The following is a 22211-nucleotide window of genomic DNA, read 5'->3' as shown; positions in this document are numbered from 1 at the left end:
CTTGAGATCTGTCTCCTCTAACATCCACACACTCCGGACACCTGCGCTTCCTCCGCTAGGTCCTTCCCTCCTGTACTTGCATGTGTGTCTTCTTCATGACCGCATTCCTGCTTCACACCCAGGAGACCTTCATAAATGGGGAAGGAGTGAATTCTGTGGGTTCAAACTGGTTGCAGGGTGATGTTGCCAGAGACAGCAAGACAGGAAAAGGAAGAAGGCTGACAGGTTGTGGTTCTTAATTTTTCTTTTTCTTTTTTTAAGGTGAAGAAACAACAGGGGTATGTGAGTTCTAGAAATCAAAGAATACAGCTTATCCTCAAACTTCCAAGCCTCCTGTAAGTGGTTAGGAAGGAGGCGGAGCAGGGCTTTCTCTCCTGTTGTGATCCAGTAGAGATGAGGGGAAAGAGCCATGTTTGCTGCTCTCCTGGGTCCCTTCCCTGGGGGTGAGAGGGACCCCAGCACCCTCCTCAGGAGGAAGGGAGCCTTGCTAGGGAGGTTTATATCCAACATCAATGGGTGATTGAATAAAACACTACAAATAACCTGTTACCTCTGTTCATTCAAATGTTGTTTTGGACTTGTAACTATTCTTGATAAGTTTTTATACATTTAAGCATATAATCTCCTCTGTCATTTATAGCAATTATTAAATTCAGAAATTCCGATACTTACTATAGCATAAGGTATGTGTTCTCTTAAAGTTCTCATTTATGTTTTGTTTCTCAGAATATTATCAAGTATGCCCACAGACTGGTGAGAGCATAAACCGTATTTCCATTTAACTATCAGAGATGGAAAATTTTTTAAAATAAGGAAAAAGAATTGGTCTTGATAGGCAATGCAAATGAGTGAATTTTATAAAAGGCAAACATAAAAAATTATAATCCCTTTGGCATACTGTTCATTAAGAAAATTCATCCTCAGGATTATGGGTTTTAAATATACTCTGTAAGGCAATCATTTATTCATTCATTCATTCAATTCAACTAATATTTATTGTGCATTCATTCATTCAGTCAATTCAACTAATCTATCAAGCACCCTGTATGGGTGAGGCCTCCTGCCAGGTGTGGGAGCTTGGATTGACTTAATTAGATGTGTACCGAAGTAACTATGCCAATGTTGACAGGGTGTTGATGTGACCCTGCATTATGTGTCCCATGCCCTGATGGCTGGTCTTCAAACTGGACATTACCATTCTGGGGCAAAAGAAGTACAGAAACTGAGAGTAAGCCTTTCGAATCTTTCACACACATTTGACAATATAACCTGATATCTTTGTTTCTAGTAATCAAAAAATGCAGATTGTATTTTTAGTTGTTTTTTTTTTCATAGAATTACTGATCCATGATGGACCGAGGAGGTGGAAACTAGTTCTTGACCATGGAGAGTCTGAGAAGCCTTGCTCCAGGATAGGTGAAGCAGCCTAGTGCCAGGAGAGTTAACTAGTCACAAAGCATAGCATTTCTAGGCTGTGGAAGGAACAACCTGAAAAGATATCCCCAGAGGGAATGGCATCTGAGCAAAGTCTCACAGGATGGAAAGGGTTTGGAGGCAACAACAAGAAAGAGCCTTCTGTGGCAAAGAGAAAGGTAGAAAGCAGGAATAAAGGGTTTATACAAGATTCAATGTGCATCTGAGTCTCAATAAAGCAAAAAGCAGGTGATTAGTAATGATAATGATAGTAGCTAACCTTTATTGAACACAGTGCAAACTGGGACCTGTGCTAAGAACATGGTGGGAGGTGCCGCATTTGTTCCTGGCACCTACCTACGAGCCTTGTGAAAACAGCTCCCAGAGAGATGAAGAATATTAAGTCAGAAGTGGAGGGACCTCAGGGGACTGGGCTCTGGGTACACAGGAAGATGGGAGACATATGTCACTGGGGAAATAGCTCTATTGTCTGTCTCTCGTAATGAGGATGTGGCCTTGCTGGGCCTGAGTTGGCTTTGTATATATTATCTCTAAAGAACAGGCACAATATTGTTCTACAAATACTTCTGGAATCGTGATGTGAGCCCAAGGAGAATGAGCAGGTAAACAGAGAATATGGGCTTCCCAGATCAGGTGAGACTCCACAGTACTGCAGACCCCCTTCTTGACAAACCTGGGGAATGTTCCACTGAGCTGTGCTGCATCTGGCACCTGCTAGGAGTAGCACCCTTGAATAAGTAAGATTCTATGCCTCTGGGAAATTAAATATAGACCTAATTTAACCTTACAAGATGTGTGTTTGGGTTCTACCAGTTATTACAGAAATGCTGCACTTGCTTTTAAGTAAGTATGATGTGATGGGTATAGACGGCTGGAACTGAGGCCTAACTGTCTCCAGAGATGCAGGAAGCAAGAACAGAACAGTAGGCAGGGACAAGGATGTAGATGGAGGTCCTGACTTTCAGGATTGGGATGTGGACTTTGATTCTGAAGGCAGTGGGGAGCTAATGCTGATGGATGGAGCATAAAAATCATATGGGAGGTTCTTTGCCTCTACAATGAACATTCTTTGGCTCAGCAGGACAATATTGTAGGAAATGACAAAGTTACTCATGTGGCCCTAGGTCTCGGTCCTCGTCAGGAGGCAGAAAAAAAAAAAAAAAAAAAAGGCCAAAGTAACAGTCAGCTCTTCCTAAACCAGGCGCCTCTAACTCCTTCAGTCACGTTTTGCAGACATGGCCTTAAAATGTTTAACTAGGAAGTTCCTGAGCCTGTTCAACACACATGCGTACACACACACACACTCACACACACATACACACACACACACACACATACACACTCCCACCTTTTCTTGAGATTTTCACATCAGAAGGCATGTTTGGTCTGGTCTGCCTACCAATTTGTGAAGCACTTCAGCAACTTTCAAGATGTCAAGTGCCATAAAATCAAAGTCCCCGTTATTGTGGTCAATTGGCCTTCACTGCCAAAGTAAAACTAGAGGCAGCGTTTACCGTGGCAGCCACGAATAGCTGTTCTGTAAGGGCCAAAATCATGATTTTCAATGTTTTTCCATATGAAATAGGGGAACATTATTCGCTACAGCCCCAAACCATTTCCTGCCCCATGAAACTAAATTCCTACACCAGCAATATGGTCTCCACAGAAGCCCTTAAAACAGAAATGTCACTCCGCAGAGTTCTTATTTCAGCCAACGAAGCTTTAAGTTTAGACTTCACTGTGAAACTGAAAATTTGGCTCACCACAGAGGCGACTGGAGAGAATTTTTTTTCTTTTAAACATCAGGACACTGATGTCACTGCCTTGCCTCTCCAATGTCATCTCTTCCCTCTCCCCCAAACCTAAGTGAACTCTGGAGAAAGTAACAAAGAGCTGAAATTTCAGCTTTATCCCATGGCTGGCACAGATTTCCAAACTCATTTCGTACTCAGGTAAGTTTCTGCTTTAAAAAGCCTGATGAGGAAAAGACCAGATAATGTAACCCATTAGCATCTGTTCCGTGAAATAGGGAAAATCTTTTATTGCATGATCTTTAGCAGAGAAATGCACCGTTGATAGGCCTAGTTTCTCATATCATTTTTTTAACCGGATCCATATTTATTAAAATGCTTGTTGTGACTAAAATAAAGTAGGCATTAACAATCACCTTGGTTACATAAAAGGATTTGCAGTTAGATTCCTCAAGTACAAATTCTCGCAGAGGAATGTTACACCTGCAAACTACTTTGTCAAGAGGCTGGGAACCAACTCTTCTGGATGAAATTGGTTATATAACTGGCTTTTTAGCATTGATAGTTATCCCCACACCTTGTTCTTATAATGGCAATCAGCCCAGCCAAGCTCACCCCTTCCGATTTGGAGTCATGGCCAATGTTTGCCCACACAGACATGAGATAGGACAATCTCAGGGCTTCGTATGTTGGCTCTTTGTTCATATGGTATGAGAATCCCTTTCTGACATCAAAATATCATGTATACTCCCACATTATTAAAGTTATTATTTTTAGCTCATTAACTAAAAACTCTGACAAACTATTTAAAACAAGTGTTTACAAATCCAAAGAACATCTGTTTTTATTAGAAAAATAACAGTTCAGAAAATGATGTATGTTCAGTAGGTGGGCATAGTTTGGTGGTGGAAGATTTAGGGATTCCCATCCCTTAGTGAAGACCCAGAAGTTGAGGGATTCAGCACCCATGGGTTTGGAATTTGGGGTCTGACCCAATGAGGACACTGTTCCCTTTCACATCTCCACAGTGTATGAGGGAACTGGCTTCCATGTCCTTTAATTTGGCTCCTTTTACTGGGAGGTGCTCAACTATGAAGGCTTTGTAATGGATATCCCAACAAAATGCAAATATGAGCCACATTCAAGGGCACCATTTAAAATGAAAAACCCACATGAGATCTCTGGGCAAACCACTGGCTTGAAAGGGAGCCTGGCCGACTTGAAAGACAGGACACTCGATCCTGGACATGCCGCACCACACGGCCTGCCTGCTACAGCTCTGCTGCTCCTGACCATGGAATTTCCAAAACAGTCTCCCTCAAAGACAGCCAAGAGCACATTTCTGTGGCTTCCAGAGTGAAGTGAGGTTTCTCTTTATTAGAGAGAGATGGTGGGACTAAATGGGCTCCTTTTCCATCCTGCAGTACCAGTCTCAGAGACTGCCTTGCGCAAGGTACTCCAGGGAAGGGAACAGACTCTGTTAAGGTGCCACAGGGTTTGAGAGACTCAAGCTGGCCCCACAGAGCCTTGGGAAGGAAGAAGAAATTTCAGCACTACAATTTTTCTGAAGCCAAGAGGCTCTCAACAACATGGGCATCAGAACCGAACAATCCAGTAATTATCCTACAAGGAGGACCCAAGAGACAAAAAGTTATGAAGTATTCAGTGTGGGGAGGCTGAGCCCCAGAGGCCTCCTTGATGAGGTGAGTCATGAGCTGGGTTTTGAGCTGGTGGGGGAGAGAATGTGCCATATGCAGGGGCGAGATGAACTGAATGGGTGATTTAGCATCTAAGACCCACCATTAGTGCAACAGCCTTTGTAAACCAGGCAGTCTAGAGGGGTGACCTGCAAGTACCTACTGTTGGTCCTTCAACACTTTTTCAAAAAGAACATTGTCCTTGGAGGAAACTGGAGGATGATGGGCAAGATGATTTGGAAAGCCAAGGAGGGTAATCATTCAGGGGTGATTTGGGTGACAAAGTGAAGATGGCGAATAGTCAATGTAAATTAATAGGCACAGGTGGGACATAAGTGCCAAGCAACTCATCAGTACCACTGCCCAACTGTGGACTCAACTTCAGAGTTTTAGGTTGCAGCCAAAACTGTATAGAGGCTGGCTATATGTTCTGTCACCCCAAAGTAGGACCCACTATTACCCTAGGACAGGAGAGCAGCAACTGAAGGAGCCCTGTCTTCCTCTCCTCCTGAGTACCTCACACACTGTCACCTATCCCAGGACTCCCCATTCCTGAACCAAGCATCTATTTCTTCTGAGGTGAAGTAGTAAAATAGAGAAAGTACCCAGATAATTACAAATTTCATTGAAATGTGAGGTTTTTCAAAGCAGAAAAGAAAGTATAGCTCAATGAATGTGCTCATTTTATGGAGCAGGAAACAAAGGCTGAAGGATTCCATCTGGTTCCCCTGGGATCCAAGAACTGCACTCCATGGTGCAGGGTGATTTCTGCTCCTGGCTTCATCCCTGAAACACTGGATGATGTCGAGAAAAAAATAAAAAAGCTTCAGATTCTGCATTTGTAAATAGAAAAGATATAACTAAATGGCTGGTAGGTCCCCGCTAGCACTAACTTCTTGTGTGATCAATGCTTCTAAAATTGCACTGTGTCCAGGTGGGAAGTTCATTTACCCCCTGTCTGGTTTGCGCTCACTTGAGGGAGTGATTTCTTTCCTCAGAGGCTCTCATTTTGCCCGTTATTCAGAGCGAGCTCTCTCCTGGTGTGCTGTCAAAATACATCAGCCTCAAAGACAAACACACACCTTTCAATCTGAGGCCAAGATAGTTTACTGTATAATTTATGATAATGTTAAGGCTGTTTCTCATAAATGTTAATGGTGCCACTTTATTTTTTTCTCTCATAGATGGGTAATTCTCAGAAAAGCAGCTGGATGTTAAAAGTTACATTTTTCTTTAACAACATAAACGGCCTCCGCCAACAAATCTGATTAAAACAAAACAAAACTCCACTGGATTGTTGGCACAACAGTTCTGTTAGTGGCAGTAAGTAATTTCAAAATAAAACCTTTCAAAGATTCTGCTCACATAGCAGTTCACCTACCATGATTTGGTTAAGTTTGCAATTACAGACATTTCTCCATTTTAACATGTAGGTATAAATAGTTCTTTACCCCAATGCTGGTTAAATATATATATATTCCATTCTTATCAAATTGCTAGATTTGTTGTACATTAGTATTAATATGAGACAATATACCTAAGCACCTCCCAAAGTAAATTCTTTCCTGTTAAAAATGTTTTGCCATCAAATAGTCAACCTTCTCTCATTTATAGAAATTGACAACTTTAATTTGAAATAGAAGTGCCATCGCTTCATCTTTTATCCTCCATAGAATTGTTTTGACTGCTAAGTGTGTTTGAGGAATCCTCACCCAGACATCGGGAAGTTGGATTTTGAAATCATTTGACTCTTTCAAAGTCATTGCCTGACAAAAGAAAATGAATCAATAGTTTCAGTTTAGCTACTGTAGTGGGCTTCTGAAATTCCAAATTTTCTATGTTGGAGCATCATATTCATCAAAGTAAGAATGTTAAGTATTCTAAATTTTTCAGACTGTAAAAAGGCAATAACAATAAACACACTTTAACATATAAAGATAAGATTTCAAAAGATCACAACAAAATAGCCAGAAAAACATATAAAAGAGTTGGATAAAATGGCTTTAAATTGCTTAGTTTCAAGCTGCCTGGGTTCTAGGCCATCTTCCCCCTTGATAACTCTGCAACCCATTCATTTATTCTATCATTTCTTTATTCTACAAAGATATACTGAATTTGGCAACAAGGTTCAGTGCTGGGCATTGGCTATAGAGAAATGCTAGCATATGGTCTTTACCCTCAAAGAGCCTATAGTCTAAGGGAGAGAAAGACACACAGACAGATAATCCTATAGTGCGATGGCTACCCTTGAAAAAGATATGCAGAGCATATCAGGAATGAAAAAGGGTGGGGACTTGGGGTTTCCAATTTTCTTAAAGAAGGTGATGCTTCAACTGAGACTTGAGACCTACCACGTCTGGGCTTCACTGGGCAGTTGTGAGGTCCCCTAAGATAAAGACTGGGAGAGGCTCCCAGGAACTAAAGCACAAAGGAGCTGAACCAGGATTATTTTCCATGGTGAGCACTGGAATGCTACAGCATAATGAGTGAGTTCCTTTGCATTTTTCACTGTTAATAAAAACATTCAAACATGATTTGGAGGAGGGTTTAAAAAAAAACAGTCTTAGCTGATTTTCTCAATCTTATTTGTATTTATCAAGGACTTAAAGTGAAAGGGCTATATTAAATATCTCCATCCTATAGACAGGATACTTCGATGCAGAGCCCAGAGAGTTGGGGAAGACACTGCTAAGGGTAAAAGCCTCAGCCATGGGTCAATGGGACAGCTCAGGAACCAGGGGGTGGTGCTGGTGAGGAGGCGGACAGCTCAGGAACCAGGGGGTGGTGATGTTGAGGAGGCGGCATCTTCATTCCATTCACTCCCCCCAAGGGCAACACCACCCTTGCCAGAAAAGGAGGAGTAAGTTCCTCTATGTATTCTTCTTTCACATAAACAAATCAGAGAGAAACAAACCTGCATTCCAAACTCCAAAAATGTTTTTTTGGAACAACAACTGTTTTCCCCCTGGTTTTCCAAGGCAGACAGATCTGGAACCAAGACTCAGTTCATCTCTATGTGAAAATGAAGGTGACCCTGACCAGGTTGTGCCCAGCAACCACGATTCAAGTGCAAGAGGAGACACAAAGACAATAAAAAAGGAGTCCATGAAGTATGGGGTCCTTGGAAGATATTATGAAGAGGGGATGGCCGCACAAACTGGACTTCAGAGTCTGGGAAGATTCAGTGAACAGAGGAGGAGGAAGGTGGTCACGCTGGAGCAGTTGGTGTGAGCAACGGGTCAAGGACAAGAGCCTGGCTTGCCCAGAAGGAGGACAAGTTTCTTGGAGGTACTGTTCCATCAGAGCTTCCCCCAAGAGGCCTCCCCAGGTGGGCCTCGAGAGCCATAACCAAAAATCCAGACTGAACTCCGGCCCTTGCCCCACATCACCAGTCATTCTCATGGGTGGAGCCAAGGGCAGCAGCATGGCAGGGGCACACCAGAGTTAACTGGTTGATCCCCCCGCATGCTCAGTGTGCGAGCCCTGGGGATGTGAAGAGCCAGTGAAATCCAGGCTTTGCCCTGCAGAAAATGATGGCTGAGTGGAGGAGTCACATGACTGTCCTCTCACTATTTAGTAGGAGGTACTGAGGTCAATAAGACACACGTGCAAATGCAGGGGCATCAGATACCAACCACTTGGGGAGGGACAGGAGTTTTGTGAAACAGCATTGATGGGCACAAGGGTGTGGGCTCACAGAGCACTTTCTGGGGAGGGAGAAAAAGCTGGGGTCAAGTCCAATGTGGACAGTCATCTGCTTGCTATGGTTCTCTGTCCTGGCTGCCCATTAGAACCATCTAGAGAAAAAAAAATACAGATGCCAAATGTCCTATATTTTGATATGGATAGTGGTTATGTAGATGTATTCCTATGTCAAATTTCATTAAACCATATACTTAAGATTTGTGTACTTTACTGTCTTAAGTCATACCTCAAAAAATTGAAATACTAATCCCCAGAGTCCATGCTTGGCCAACTAAATCAGAATCTAATATACATGCAGGCTAAAGACCATCATCCCAGAGAAGAAAATTTTTTAATCTGATCATTTAAAAGCTGCATATCTCTTTGACCAGGATCAAAGTGTTATATTTCACTATTTGTAATGGAGAAATTAATAAAAATAGCTAAAATTTATTTAAAAGGCATCATCTCTAATCCTTAATAGCACTCTATAAAATAAAATAAGTTATCATGTTCCTGTTCTACAGATGAGGAAACTCAGGCTTAGAGATTTTCCTCTCTTGCTCAAGGGTAACCATCTCATAGTAAGCAGAACTGGGGGGGCAGGTGAGAGCAGTGCAGGGATATCTATTTCTCCTAAGAGATCCAAGCATAGATTCTGACTTTAGGCACCCACTACCAGCTATGACTCAGGTTCCAACAACTTCTCAAAAAGGAAGCTTTTGCTACTACAGGAACAATTCTGCAAACCAGAAAGTCTGAAGTCAGCAATAATTAAATTGCCCCTTGAAACACTTGGGCACTTGCATGTCTCTTTTTCTTTAGGGTCTCATCTCAGCAATTTGTTTCAGCTTCTGTCTGCACCAGAATCTCAAATCTGTCATGCCAAGGGCAAGAAGAAATACTCTCCTAACAAGACTCTGGGCATCGCTGGGGCTGCTTGCAACCCAGACTTCCAAAGAGCCATATTCTTCATGAGCAGGTAACGAAGCTCATAGGAACGGAGAAACTGCACAAAAGCAGAAAATGACAATTCAGAACATACAACCATTGAGTGACGGCATTAAGGAAATCCTCAAAGCCCTTAGCAATGTAGCTGCCAAAAGAAAAAAAAATGCCTTCTTATAAAAAGGCCCAAGTAGAAGTTATAATAAGGATCCATATACATACTGCAGGTTATAAAAATTATTGCAGCATTAACAGTGATAATAGCATAATGCCGTCCAGTGTGTATGAAATCCCGGACAATATAAGATGGGTTGCTTAAGCATAAGGCTAATACTGCCTAGAAACACCAGGGAAATAAGAACTGCCTATAAGAGGAAAAATATCCACTTGGTATTTCTGGATCACCTCTCTTGCTGTTTGCAAGAAAGTAAACAGTGTTTCCGGATGGCATCTCAGCAGTTCTCTGCTCTTAGAAAACTTTCTTAAGCCAGGCTGTGCTGTTGAGCTGAAAAATTAGGGAAGACATTATTCTATGTTATTCCTCCTTTTCCCGTTCCATTTCTGAAATCTCAAGGTGGATAAAGGGGAGGGCTCTCCTCCTCTGTGGAGGTTATTAGGAAAGAAAACCATTTGAAAAAGGGCAGTTTGGAAAACTGCACACTCACTCTCTTTCTTTAGAATGTGGGCACAAGAACCCTACCAGGAGGATGTAGTCTAAAGTGTCCACTCCCCACTATGTGAAAAATGAGAAAACTGGAACTCAGGGAGGTAAGTGATTCACCTGAGGTTCCACTGACTTTGTGGAAGAATGGATAAAGATATACTTACATTTATATAAGGTTTTACAACGTTCAAAACACTATCAAATGTATCCTTTTTCTCAGATAAAAAAACTGAGGCTAAGAGAATCTGACATTTTCCTTAAGGGTATGCAGATAGTAAGGGACAGACCTGGAAGCCAGGTGTCCACAATGCTTCTCTGGAATCCAGGAAATTGCCCCCATGCCAGGTGTGTGGCTAGTGAGCAAAGATGGCCATACCTGTACCAGGCTTCATTAGTCCTCATTTGTTCCAGAGGTAGCTACACCATCCTTCTCTGCCCACACCCCAGACAAGGCTTCTTGCCTGTGCATCACTGAATAAAATATATTCGGGCAGCTTCAGGCACATGCTGTACTGAGAAAATTGAGACAAAAGGCTAAGGATGTTTGGGCACAGGCAAGAAGCTATATTACAAAGGTATATCACTTTCATATTCATTTGCACATTTTTCCTCATAAGAAAATTAGGCTTTAATGTAACCTCAATTTCAACCTTGTTGCTTTATCGCCTAAAGCCCATTAAAGAGCTATTTCCCAGGGCCAGGAACTTATGATTGGAGGTCAGGAGGCTGGATTTTTAATCGACTCATGATGAAACTTCTTTCCTGGGGCTTCACTCTTCTGTCTCAGCTCTGCCCTATTCTCAGGGGGAGATGGCGCGCCCTGTATGGGCAGTAAGAATTTTCCTTAATGCACCAAGAACTGAGTTAACTGTCAGTGTAGGCGTGGGGAGGGGAGGGAACCAGAGCTTTCATTGACTCACAGACCAACATATGTCCAAACAGAGCAGCTAAAGCTTGCAAGTACACTACCCCAAATCATGAAAGAGCAGGTACCCTCTTGTCCTAGCCCCTCTTTCTTCTCCTGGGCTAACCCTGGCATTTTGACCACTTTAGGGGGCTATGAAGAGCCCCGAAGGAGTTCCATGTGCCTCAAGACAGTGATTCCCTGCAAAATTCTTCAAATAAACTGTCTATGGATTGAGAATGTTCTAGACCACTGGTTGGAGATCCAGATACACATTGAAAGCACCTAGGTTGTCTTTAATAAAAAGTGTTGATGCTTGGGCTCCCCTGTCCCTCCAGAGATTCCATGTAATTGGTCTGGGAAACAGGTTGGGAGCTGGGATCTTTTAACTACTCCTTCCAGTGATTCTAATACGCAGGCCACTTTGAGAAACGTTGCTATAGCATAGGCCCAAGTTAGATTGCTCAACACAGCTTGGCCTGAAATGTCTCCCTGCTCAATGTCCCTACCTATGGAGGAAGAGGGATGAGTGTGACTACATTATATGACAAGAGAAATCCCTTCCAGGCACTTGACCCTTCCTGGTAAAATGGTGGTAAGAAGGCAGGAACTATTCATTTCCAGTGCTTCAAAGTCCTCCAGGTGTCTGCTCGTTTCTACTATAAAAAATGTTTATTGGGTTGAGGTTGTGGCTCAGTGGTAGAGCACTTGCCTAGCATGGGTGAGGCACTGGGTTCGATTCTCAACACCACATATTAATTAATAAATAAATAAAGGTCCATCAACAACTAAAAAAAAATTGTTAAAAAAAATGTTTATCAAGCCTCAGCCTTCCATAAGTCCAGGAGAGAAGACATTAGAGGCCTGTGGAAGGGGTCCTTACCCCTAAGCCCCTGGCACCACACCATCTCTGCTGATTCCATTTAAAAAAGATTCCCTTAACTGCTTCCCGAGGCCAGCCTCCAGCCTCTCAGCCCATTATGCAGCCTGGCACCCCACCATTTAGGTATCACTGCCTTTTCCTTTAAGCCATTTCCTTATCAGGCCTCAGAGATAATGCAAACACTAGGAAAATACTATTTTTATATTCTAGTGGGTACAGCTTATAATAATTCATGCTGGTAGGTTTTTGTTTCCTATATATTTGGATCCTGACTGCAGTCTACCTCCAGGCAGGAACAAAATGGATGCAGTTGGAGGCAGCGGGGGAGGCTGCCGACCTGCCTTTGATGCGGATTCAGCACCCAGGCCTGCTCAAGAGCAGAGTAGAGCAGGCCCCGCTGGTCTTGCTTATCATAAGGAAGCTCAGAAAGATCCAGAGTAGAAGAGGGCTGAACTTGAGCATGGCTTTTTAGCCAGAGAATCTCCAGAGAAGAATAACCTTATTGTTTCTGACACAGGTGATTCTTTAAAAGCAACATCGTGTCTGTATTTATTCAACCATTTTTTTTTAACCTTCCTTTTTTTTTTTTTTCTTCTCAATATAACTTTTCACTAATTCCTTTACTCTTCAAAATCCTGCCTGGAAGAAAGAAAGCCCTGATTTTACTCAGGTTCTGCTGCCCAGGAGCTTTGTAATTCTGAGAAAGACTGAACGCCTCTCTGGGCCTCAGTTTCTCTACTTGATAAGATTACACTTCACTAATCTTCCATTCCCCTTGCATGACTATGGCTGTAATTCCCTTCTTTCTTTCTTTCTTTCTTTTTTTTTTTTAATTCAATTATACTCTTTGGGCCTTCTCTCTAGCATCTAACATATGGCAGGCATTGAAATTATCTTTTCTTATACAATCCAACCCTGTCCATTCTGAAAAAAAAATGTTTAGGGGTGAGGTAAAATAGAATTTTTAAAATTTTTAAACTTTTATCATCGTCAATCATTCCTGTTATTGTAGTGATGAAAACACATTGGTTATAAAATGTAAAACTGCCTCTTTTCATCCATTAAATGTCATATTTTACATCCATTAACATTAATGTTCATATCAAAAGCTAATTATCACATTGTTGCAAAAAGCACATTTTGTGAGGGTAAGAGGGATGAGAACACACAGAACCTGATCTGAAACACCCAATCCATATTTATGCACCAGGGGAGTATTGATAGCTTCCATGACATTTCAGGTGAAGAGGCAGAATCAAACTTCAGAATCAAAGGTTGTTGTTATTGTTTACTTGCTAAGCTGTTAGTCTATTTCTTGGTATTATTAGATTACAAAATATGTCCATTATTCTAACATGAAGAGCATAGTAGTTTTCTAGTAAATGGGCATAATATACAAATTTTGTTGAATTCATGAATTCATACTTATTTCAATGAAATATCAAACCACTATAAACTCACAATGAGTGTCTTATGATATTATTTGATCTCAAATGTTCCCTTTTGTAAAAATTAGATGATAACAAAAGTAACTCTATTATACTATTCCAAGTATTTTTCTTTGAATGGATTCATTCTTTAAAAATTGACAATGCTTGGGGCTGGGGTTGTGGCTCAGTGGTAGAGCGCTCGCCTAACACATGAGAGGCGCTGGGTTCGATCCTCAGCACCACATACATATAAATAAGTAAATAAATAAAATAAAGGTATTGTGTCAACTACAACAACAACAACAACAAAAACTGGCAATGCTTCTGTTCCTTTGTTTATCAGATACTGTTATAATTGTTTTTTTCCCTGTCCTCCCTGTTTCAAATCAGAACTGTCAACAGGAAGGAACCAAAAATTCCCATATTTCATTGAAGCCCTGATAGCAAATGTTTTTGATTTAAAAACAATCAGTTCCATGAATACATTCTGAAAAATTAATGAGCCAAATGTAGTAAAAAATTGTCACTATAACTATGAGCAATTTTGGAATAGCCACAAGAACTGGGGCATGGGATCCAGACAAGCAAAATTTCATACTGGGAACTGAGCTGTCAATCGACATAGTATTAATGTTGTGATATCTCTGAAATCTCATATTACATTAAATTGTAGTTGTGCAGCTATGTAATGAGCACTGGGAAGACTTTTGGTCACTTTTCTTTAGAAAGCACTTTTTTTTTTGAGGAGAGGAGAAATTAACCTGGGCAAACATTAGCCCCCTCCAGCCAACAGTCAGACCTGAAGCCTCCATAATCTCTAACCAACTGAAGTTTTCAAATGTCTCCTACCAGCTTTTTCCAGTATCATGTATATTCATAGCCTACATCATGATGTTTTGATATATGTATACATTATAAAATGATTAAATCAAGCTAATAGCATGTACATCGCCTCACATCCTTTATTTATTTATTTATTTTTTATGGTGAGATCATCAAAATCTCCTCTGTTAGCAATTTCACATTTAAAATACATTATTATCAACTACAGTCACCATGCTGTACAATAGATACCCAGAACTCCTGCCTCCTAATGAAACTGCAACCTTTGACCACCTCTTTATTCTCCTGTCTCCTTCAACAGCTAATGTATGGTGGCAGTGAAGAGAATTAAATGAGTAATCGATCAACAATCAGAGTTGTGTTTAAAAGTTACAGGGTTGTGTTTTTTTTAACCTTCTAGATGACAGACACTTTTCATATCTTATCCCAGGTAAACATCTCCATATCTTCCCACATAAACATGATAAATATGACTATCCGCATTCTACAGGTGAGAGAACTCAGACCTAAAGCCATGAAGGCTCTTGCCCAGGGACTCCAGGCCAATTTAAGAACTAGGCTACACTGAGTCTATGCTCTCTGCATCACATCCTGTGCTGCTGGGGTGAACCACAAAGCTAGAGAGAATACCAGAGTCAAATGACTTAGGTTGTTAAGTCAATAAACTAAGGCAAACAACACTGCATGCATTTTATTCTTCCAATATATTTTTGGCAGAGAACAAACTGCCCTGGGAGACGTATTGTACAATTTCATTTGGAGCATTGTCCTTCTAGTAGAGGCAAAGTGAAACATACACACACTAAAATCAGATTGCAATTAAAATCCAATTATAAATATATTACTATATTAGACATGTACCCAGGAAGAATCCAGCAGGGGACCTTCTCTGAAAGGCAGCATGTCACCATCTTCAAACTGCTTCCATGTGTATTTCTGGCTGTGCCCCTTGACCTTGAGTGTGTATTAAACAATACTTGGCAGCCTTTGTCAGAGAGGGAAAGGTCTCAATTTATGTCTCATGATGGAGTAACATTAATAGTACTATTACTAATATACTTTGGAGGATGACCTCTGAGAAATATTAAATCTTCCTCATGCAGATTATTAAACAAAGTAAAAACACAGTATTTACATTGGTGAGATTCAAGAGAGGTGAGGTCAGGAAACAGAGAGTTACAATATAAGTCTAGGCGTGGCCTTCATACATTTCTGGCCCTTTGTTCAAACAACTTGTTACTACTTCCTCTGACTTGAAACACCTAGCAAATACTTATGCAAAGAAATGGGCAATCAGTCCCCCACACCTGAGGTTTTCTTTTCTTACAACATGATTTTCAAACCAAAGGAATGGTAATCTCAAGTTCAACCCATTCCCGATGATCCAGGAATTTCCTTCCTGTGGCCTTCTAGGAGATGTGCACTGCTGGCATTTAGGTTGATTTTCTTTTAATTTGATAGAACATTTCAACTACAGAACTCAGGCTTCTGATATTTTCAACAGTTGTCCTTAAACTCATCTGTCATCATTAATATGGGCCAACTAGACAGATCGCCGGCACAGCCTACTCACTGCCCAACTCTCCAGTGAGGATGCAGGGCTGAGGCTGCTCTTGATATTTTTAATTTATGGAAATGTCTAAGGGCCAGCCATTGGACCCCCACCGTTCCTTTTTAAGTGGTCTGGCATAGACTCTGAGCCCACGCTGTATGCATCAACTTCTTACTGCTATAGGACAGGTGCTAATTAATCTACCTAATTATGCAGCCAGTGGAAGAAGCTTACCCATAGGATTCTAAATCTGGAGGAAAGAAAAAGTGGGAAGGGGAAAGGGAAGGAAAACGCTTTTGGTTTCACACTGAAACATAATTTCAGGAGTCAGCTTACTTGTCATCTCTACTTAAGTTGGATTGATTTGTGTTTTTCTCCTTTATCACAATTGCTGTGTGTGTGTCTCTGTGTGTACTTCCCTCCAGGGTCTTATTTGAAAAGTGCTAAAAAAAAAAATGATAAACTGACATGAGAATTATTAGTTCACCTTTATTCTTCTGAACTGCAAATAAAGCAAGAAAAAAATCCAAATAGCATGTAAACTTAAGATCATTCACATGAAATGTGCAAGACCCCAAATGATGCTGTAATTCCAGCAAGTTCCTATTTGCAGTTAACCACTTACAGGGCCAGTCACTGGAATTCCCCGGGCATCCATACAAATGAATATAATTACAGATACCACAAGCACAGACCTAGGAGGCTGTTGATTATGGTAGATAACTCAGGGATGCAGGGAGAGAGAAATCCTGGGGTGTGCAATCGATTTTGTCACATACACTCTGCTGGTCTCTCCAGCTTTACAGAAGGGTTGAAATGTTCTTTCTCCAGTTCTCAACCGCTAGAGACACATGGATGCTGTGATACCTGTCAGAACAGGGGAGAGAACTACTTCTGAAATTCCTCCAGGGGAGTAAGGCTGATCACAAGGGATCTCTTCTCTCAGGGCATAATCCAACACTGGCAATGCACAGAGAGATGGGAAGGCAAGTGATATCCAAAGTCAATCAGCACAAGCACACTGTGGCTAGGGAAGGAGAATAACTCACCTGGTCCTGCACATCAGTTTACCTGGTATCCAAGAAGAACCCTGGCCAGTGCATGACTTAGTCCTGTTCTCTTTCACGGACACCCCTAGCCCTTTACAAAATAATAATTTCATGTCATAAATTAAAATAGCTGAAAATAATTTTTTAAATGAATAATTTAAGAATTCACATGTCTTGTTAACACTAAGTGACTTTCCAGCTGGGCAGAAAATAAAAATCTGCATTTGGCAGTTTTACAAGTGATTATGGAAATATGGCTACTCTTTATTCACCCCCCTATTTCTAGATGCCTTCCTCATGTCTTGATAGTGTGCTTCTCTGTATGGTACACAAGGTATTTTAAGAGGCTAAAAAACTAAGTGTCATTGCTGACTTGAGGCCACAAAAGAAAAAAAAAAAAGCAGTAAAATACCTGAGGGCTTGAACTGGCAATGTTCTCTGGAAAACACTATGCTAGGTGAAAGAAGCCAGACACAAAAGGCCACGTATTCTCTAATTCTGTTTATAGGAAATACATAGAAAAAGCAAATATAAAGACAGAAAGTAGATTAGTGGTTGCCAGGGACCAGGGAGAGGAGGTTATGGGGAGTGACTTCTTGCAGGGTACAGGGTTTCTGTTTGGGGATGAAAAAGTTCTAGAACTAGGTCGCTAGTGGTGATAGTTACACAATACTGAGTATGCACTTAATGCCACTGCACTGAACATTTTAAAATGATGAAATTCAAGTTATATGTATCTTATAGTTTAAAAAAAAATGTGACTGTTTTAAATGGTGGAATTCAAAGTTTGGATCCTAGCATGTGAGAGACAAAGCAAAGAATAAGACACTCTGTGCACTCAGCTACCTTGCCAGGGCTTCATGAGAGACTGAAGACAAAGACAATGGTTCCATCGACATATCTTCCCACCTGACCCTTCTACTCTTGAGATCTGTCTGCAACTGAAACAGGCATAAGACTGAAACTAGAATAAGGAGGAGTCAGATGATCACCTTTCCCTCCCTTCTTGCCTGGAAAGTCCTCAGGAAGAATCCAGCTAAACAAGTGAACCAACCCAGTCAGCCGGCAAGGTGTCCTGTGTATTCCATTTCCTGAAGGTATTCACCAACAATAGGAAATTGGAGATGTATTGGAACACTACCGCTTATAAACTCCAACATGCTCTGCATAATTACACCCTGATAGGTCTCTTTTCCTACTGAACACTTTGGACAGGAAGAGAGGAAAGGAAGTAGAAAGGGAATGGAGACAGAGGCGACAAGATCCATTTTGGACCTTCAGTGCTTGAGGAATTTCTTTTTATTGCTCTGAAGAGGCACAATATCATCAGTTATAATAATATTGGCATATTAATTGACTACTTGCTGCTACATAAAATGGAGGTAACTCCCATTTGTTTTGGAAGGGATAAGAGACATGTCCGTATCTGATTACTGATGCTGGTATTTGGCTCTACATGATCTCAAAGCCAGTGGAGGCTTCAAAATCTACAATACACTCATTTCACAGGTGGAAAAAAGGGGAGGCTTTGGGAGGTAAGAAACAGAGCACGAGAAAAACCAATATTTCATGACAGGCTTTAAGGATTTTGATCCTATGAAAATGGAAGAATTAACTGAGCACTTTGCCAGTGCTTTGCTGTCAGCAGCGGGAGATGTCTTGGCAATTGGGTATGTGGTTAGATGCTGAGGATTCAGCTTTCACAGACCTGGGTTTAAATTGTGTTCTGCTACAATTTGCAATTTAATCATTTTCAGCCTTAATTTCCTCATCCATAAAGGGAAGAGAGACATGGCTAGCCATAAAGTTATTAAGAGGTAAAGTAGGAGTAAAGGGTTTCTCATAGCACTTGGGACTTAAACACTCAGGACATGATGGTTGCTGATGACATCGCTACTATTAAAATCCATTCTAGAGTGCGTTTTCCCTGTATAATTTTTACAAGTTTTCTATATATTTGTAAGTTTTCATGATAAAATGTTGGTCAACCCGAAAAACATTTTAAAAGTAGGATTTCCAAAAACAAAACATGAAGTAAAGAAGACTGGCCTCTATCTTCATAATTAGTTTAGTTATCACTAAGACCCAGCTAGATTTTCAAAACAGCTCACCAGTAACAGTGAGGCCTAGGCCTCTGGACTCCTAATACAAGTCTTCCCAATATTCCATGCATATAAATAATCTGAGTGTATGTTTGGTTCAGTGTGTACCTACTACTCAGCCCTCTATAATATCCAGTGAGGCAAAACAAATCACCCAAGACTGGGCTTTCCTGCTCACAGAGGGCACTGCACATGGCTAGCATGTCCCACTTCCTAACATCAGCTGTGCCTTGTCACTGATATTCCCGACCCTTTGCTTTTATCGGGGCTATTTTCATAACTCTCCAAGTACCCTGATCTTGCTCATAACACTGCAAAATGTTCCCACTGCCTGTGTATTTATCCATTAAAAATAACAAATTAATGTTTTCAATCATCTACACAAAATAAGTGTAGACTCTCTGGGCAAAGAGACTTCTGGAGGATTGAAGCACTATTTGCTGAGGCAAGGTGACTCCAGCTTTTCCCTAGGGGACATACTTCAGTCTCTGGGAAGCTGCTTATGTGCCGGCCTTAAAGTGGAGCTGAAGGCTTGCTGGGGAAGAACTGTGGGGCTTTGGCGGTTCATTGGAAAGCTTGAGAAACTCAGATATGATTATTCCTGTTATAAAATTAAATTTTCTAACTGCAAAATGCTAAAATTACTGAGCATTGGTTAAACCATGTTCAGAGCACTTCTTATGTATTTGCTCATTTATATGGAACAAAAGTCAATATGCCAAAACCTGAGCTTGACCTGGTACAGTGGAAACACACTTAGCAGAAATCCCCAGGTTGGTGGATTTGGGGACACAACTGAGATAAAGAAAATGTGGCTCCTTATTCTACCACCACAAGAATGTGTAACTCTAGGCAGATCAGTTCTCCTTTTCTGTAAAATGTCATCATTGGTGAATCAGAAACATTTCATTTGGAAAACTAGTGTTGAATTGGAACTGGAGTGGATCCTCTGGCCCTGGTTACCAGGGGAGGTGGGAAAGCTGAGAGTTACTCATACCCCTCTGGGCATTCACCACCGCCTCCCTCACATCTCCTCCATTCCTCTTTCTCTCTTTCTAAAACAGAAATCAGATTTGCATTCAAGTCTTTAAAAAAGAGGGAATTTACTCTCTAATCTATCTATTCTTGGTACAAAATGGAAGTAGAAATTCATTGAAATGCATAATTCAAAGTGGTTTACAGAAACCATGCCATTCCAGAAAAATAAATTCAATTCATTTTAATTTCCCCAAAGTATAACCACACTAAATGCTAGCACATATACATGTCAACAAGAAAATTATTAATGTTTTATATTTTTGCGGATGTTTGATCAATAAACCATGACCTCCATCGTGGCAAAACAAAACCATTCAGCAAAGTGTTTTATTTGCTAGATTGTCATTGCTATTTATTTATTTTTTCATAGTAAAGAAAGTATAATCATCCTTGCCCCCTATTTTATAGGCATTGAGTATCCCAGTTCTGACTATTTTCCTGCTTTCCAATTTTATTTTTAATTAACAATCTCATGATACTCTAATAAATAACGTCAAAAGATGAATAATGAAAATATAAATTTCAATGTGCTATAATTGCAATTCTAAAAAAATGAAGTGCAATAATTCAGGGCTTGTTCTTTAGCAATTATAAACATAAATAGAATTTCCTTTGGCTTTTAGATACATTCTAAGTCTGGTGTAACATTTCTGTCAGAAATGCAAACAGCTGGAAGAACAAACACCACTGTACCTACAGTTCTATAAATAAGGTCAAACTGTACTGCTGGCAGGGAAAAGCAGCACAGGAGTTTGGTAGCACCATTTGTTTGGTGCGTTTATATGATTGACCTGTATAAATGTGTGCTGTTTTCACTGTTGACACTTTTATAAATACAAAGAACTCGCTGAATAAATCCCGCTATATCTCTCTTTGTATCAAAATGGAACACTCCACGGTTGTGAAATCTGGCAGTTAATAAAAATAGCCTGCTTTTTTATTAGATTCACCCAACTATGGGAACACAATAGTTTAATAATAACTAAGTATGCTTCAAAAGGCAAACTCTCTAAAAGTAAAATTGTAAATACTAGAGAATGCATAAAGGAAACAAAAGCTTTGTTGATTATCCCCAAACAAAAGTTGTCTTCAAAAAAATAAAAAAGAATCATTTTCCCAATTATGAATGTGTATGTAAAGTGAATCAATCTGATAATATACAAGGTTGTGCATGGTACCTGCTCACGTCCTCTGGGTATAAAGAGACGGTGGTTCTGAACACCATCCTGAACCCTATAAAACTCTACAAAATGGGTTAACTCTACAAATTAGTAAGGTGCAACTCTCTCGTAAGACATAAAGTAATGATTTTACTTAACAGTAAAACAAATTAAGTTCACCCTTTTAGTTGGTTTATATAACCATCTTATTACAAAAACAAAACAATCTACACCAAAAATGATCCAAAGCAAAAAGAATCTAGAGAAACATCTAATAGGATGAAGAAATGCAGAGAACTATCAGGGATCTGATTGATCAAAGAGGGTGAACAGGCTCAGTAATGTTAGGCAAGCCCAGGGGAATCAGTGAGCCACCAGTTAGGGTAGCCCAGGAGACCCCTAACAGACAGAAGTTTCATCAGCTCCCTGGGGCCGTGGGGTGCCCTTAGCAATGACTACACACAGATACATTCATTCCAGAAACTTTTCTTCTCCACTCTCCTGAAATAACCCAGTCAGTTGTGGAAACCGGTTGCTCTAACATCATATTGAAGGTTCCTTTTTAGTTCCAGGGATCTGGAAACATCATGCCACCCTTTTACCTTCCCACCATCAGGTGCTATGGAAACAAATCTCCAAGTGTAAAGAAATACATTTATATTCCCCCATAGGAAAACAAAGTCGTGTGAACATCTTGCCAAAATACAACTGAAAGGAGAGGCGAAGTTTATTTGTTAAAACCATTGTCTGATGCCTTTCACCATATGGCTGATTTTTTGCTGACTCAGGCAGATAGGTCATGGAGGTCTGGAAGCACAATTTACTAAATGAGCATCCCTGGGTTTCTTTTCTTCAGCATCAGATCTCTTGTTTGGTACCCACAATGGGCATCCTGATTTAGCCATTTGGTTCATTGAAACTTCACAGCCTTTCCCCAGAACCCTCAAATTAGCTTGGCCAGGCCCATCTCAAAGTAGAAAATGAGCTGCAGGATTTTAGGGCGTACTGGTGACCTATAGTATTAACACATGATGTAGAGTTTCCTCATTCAGTTTGGTTTGTACAAAATTTC

At 40.6% G+C, this 22211-nt stretch overlaps 1 long non-coding RNA gene across 1 annotated transcript in view; it reads right to left on the bottom strand.

Moving 5' to 3' along the window:
• The window catches only part of LOC125613341, a 92133-nt gene that overhangs the window by 35594 nt on the left and 34328 nt on the right, over nucleotides 1-22211 (bottom strand). Inside the window, exon 1 of the long non-coding RNA XR_007343873.1 lies at nucleotides 42-22211. This exon is cut by the window's right edge and continues 34328 nt beyond it. This is a non-coding gene — a long non-coding RNA (uncharacterized LOC125613341). The remainder of the gene's footprint in view (nucleotides 1-41) is intronic.

Source organism: Marmota marmota, unplaced genomic scaffold, assembly GCF_001458135.2.
Source record: "Marmota marmota marmota unplaced genomic scaffold, marMar, whole genome shotgun sequence".
Taxonomy (NCBI): Eukaryota; Metazoa; Chordata; class Mammalia; order Rodentia; family Sciuridae; genus Marmota; species Marmota marmota.
Note: the sequence above shows the minus strand (reverse complement) of the source record. Positions and strands in the feature narration are given on the sequence as shown.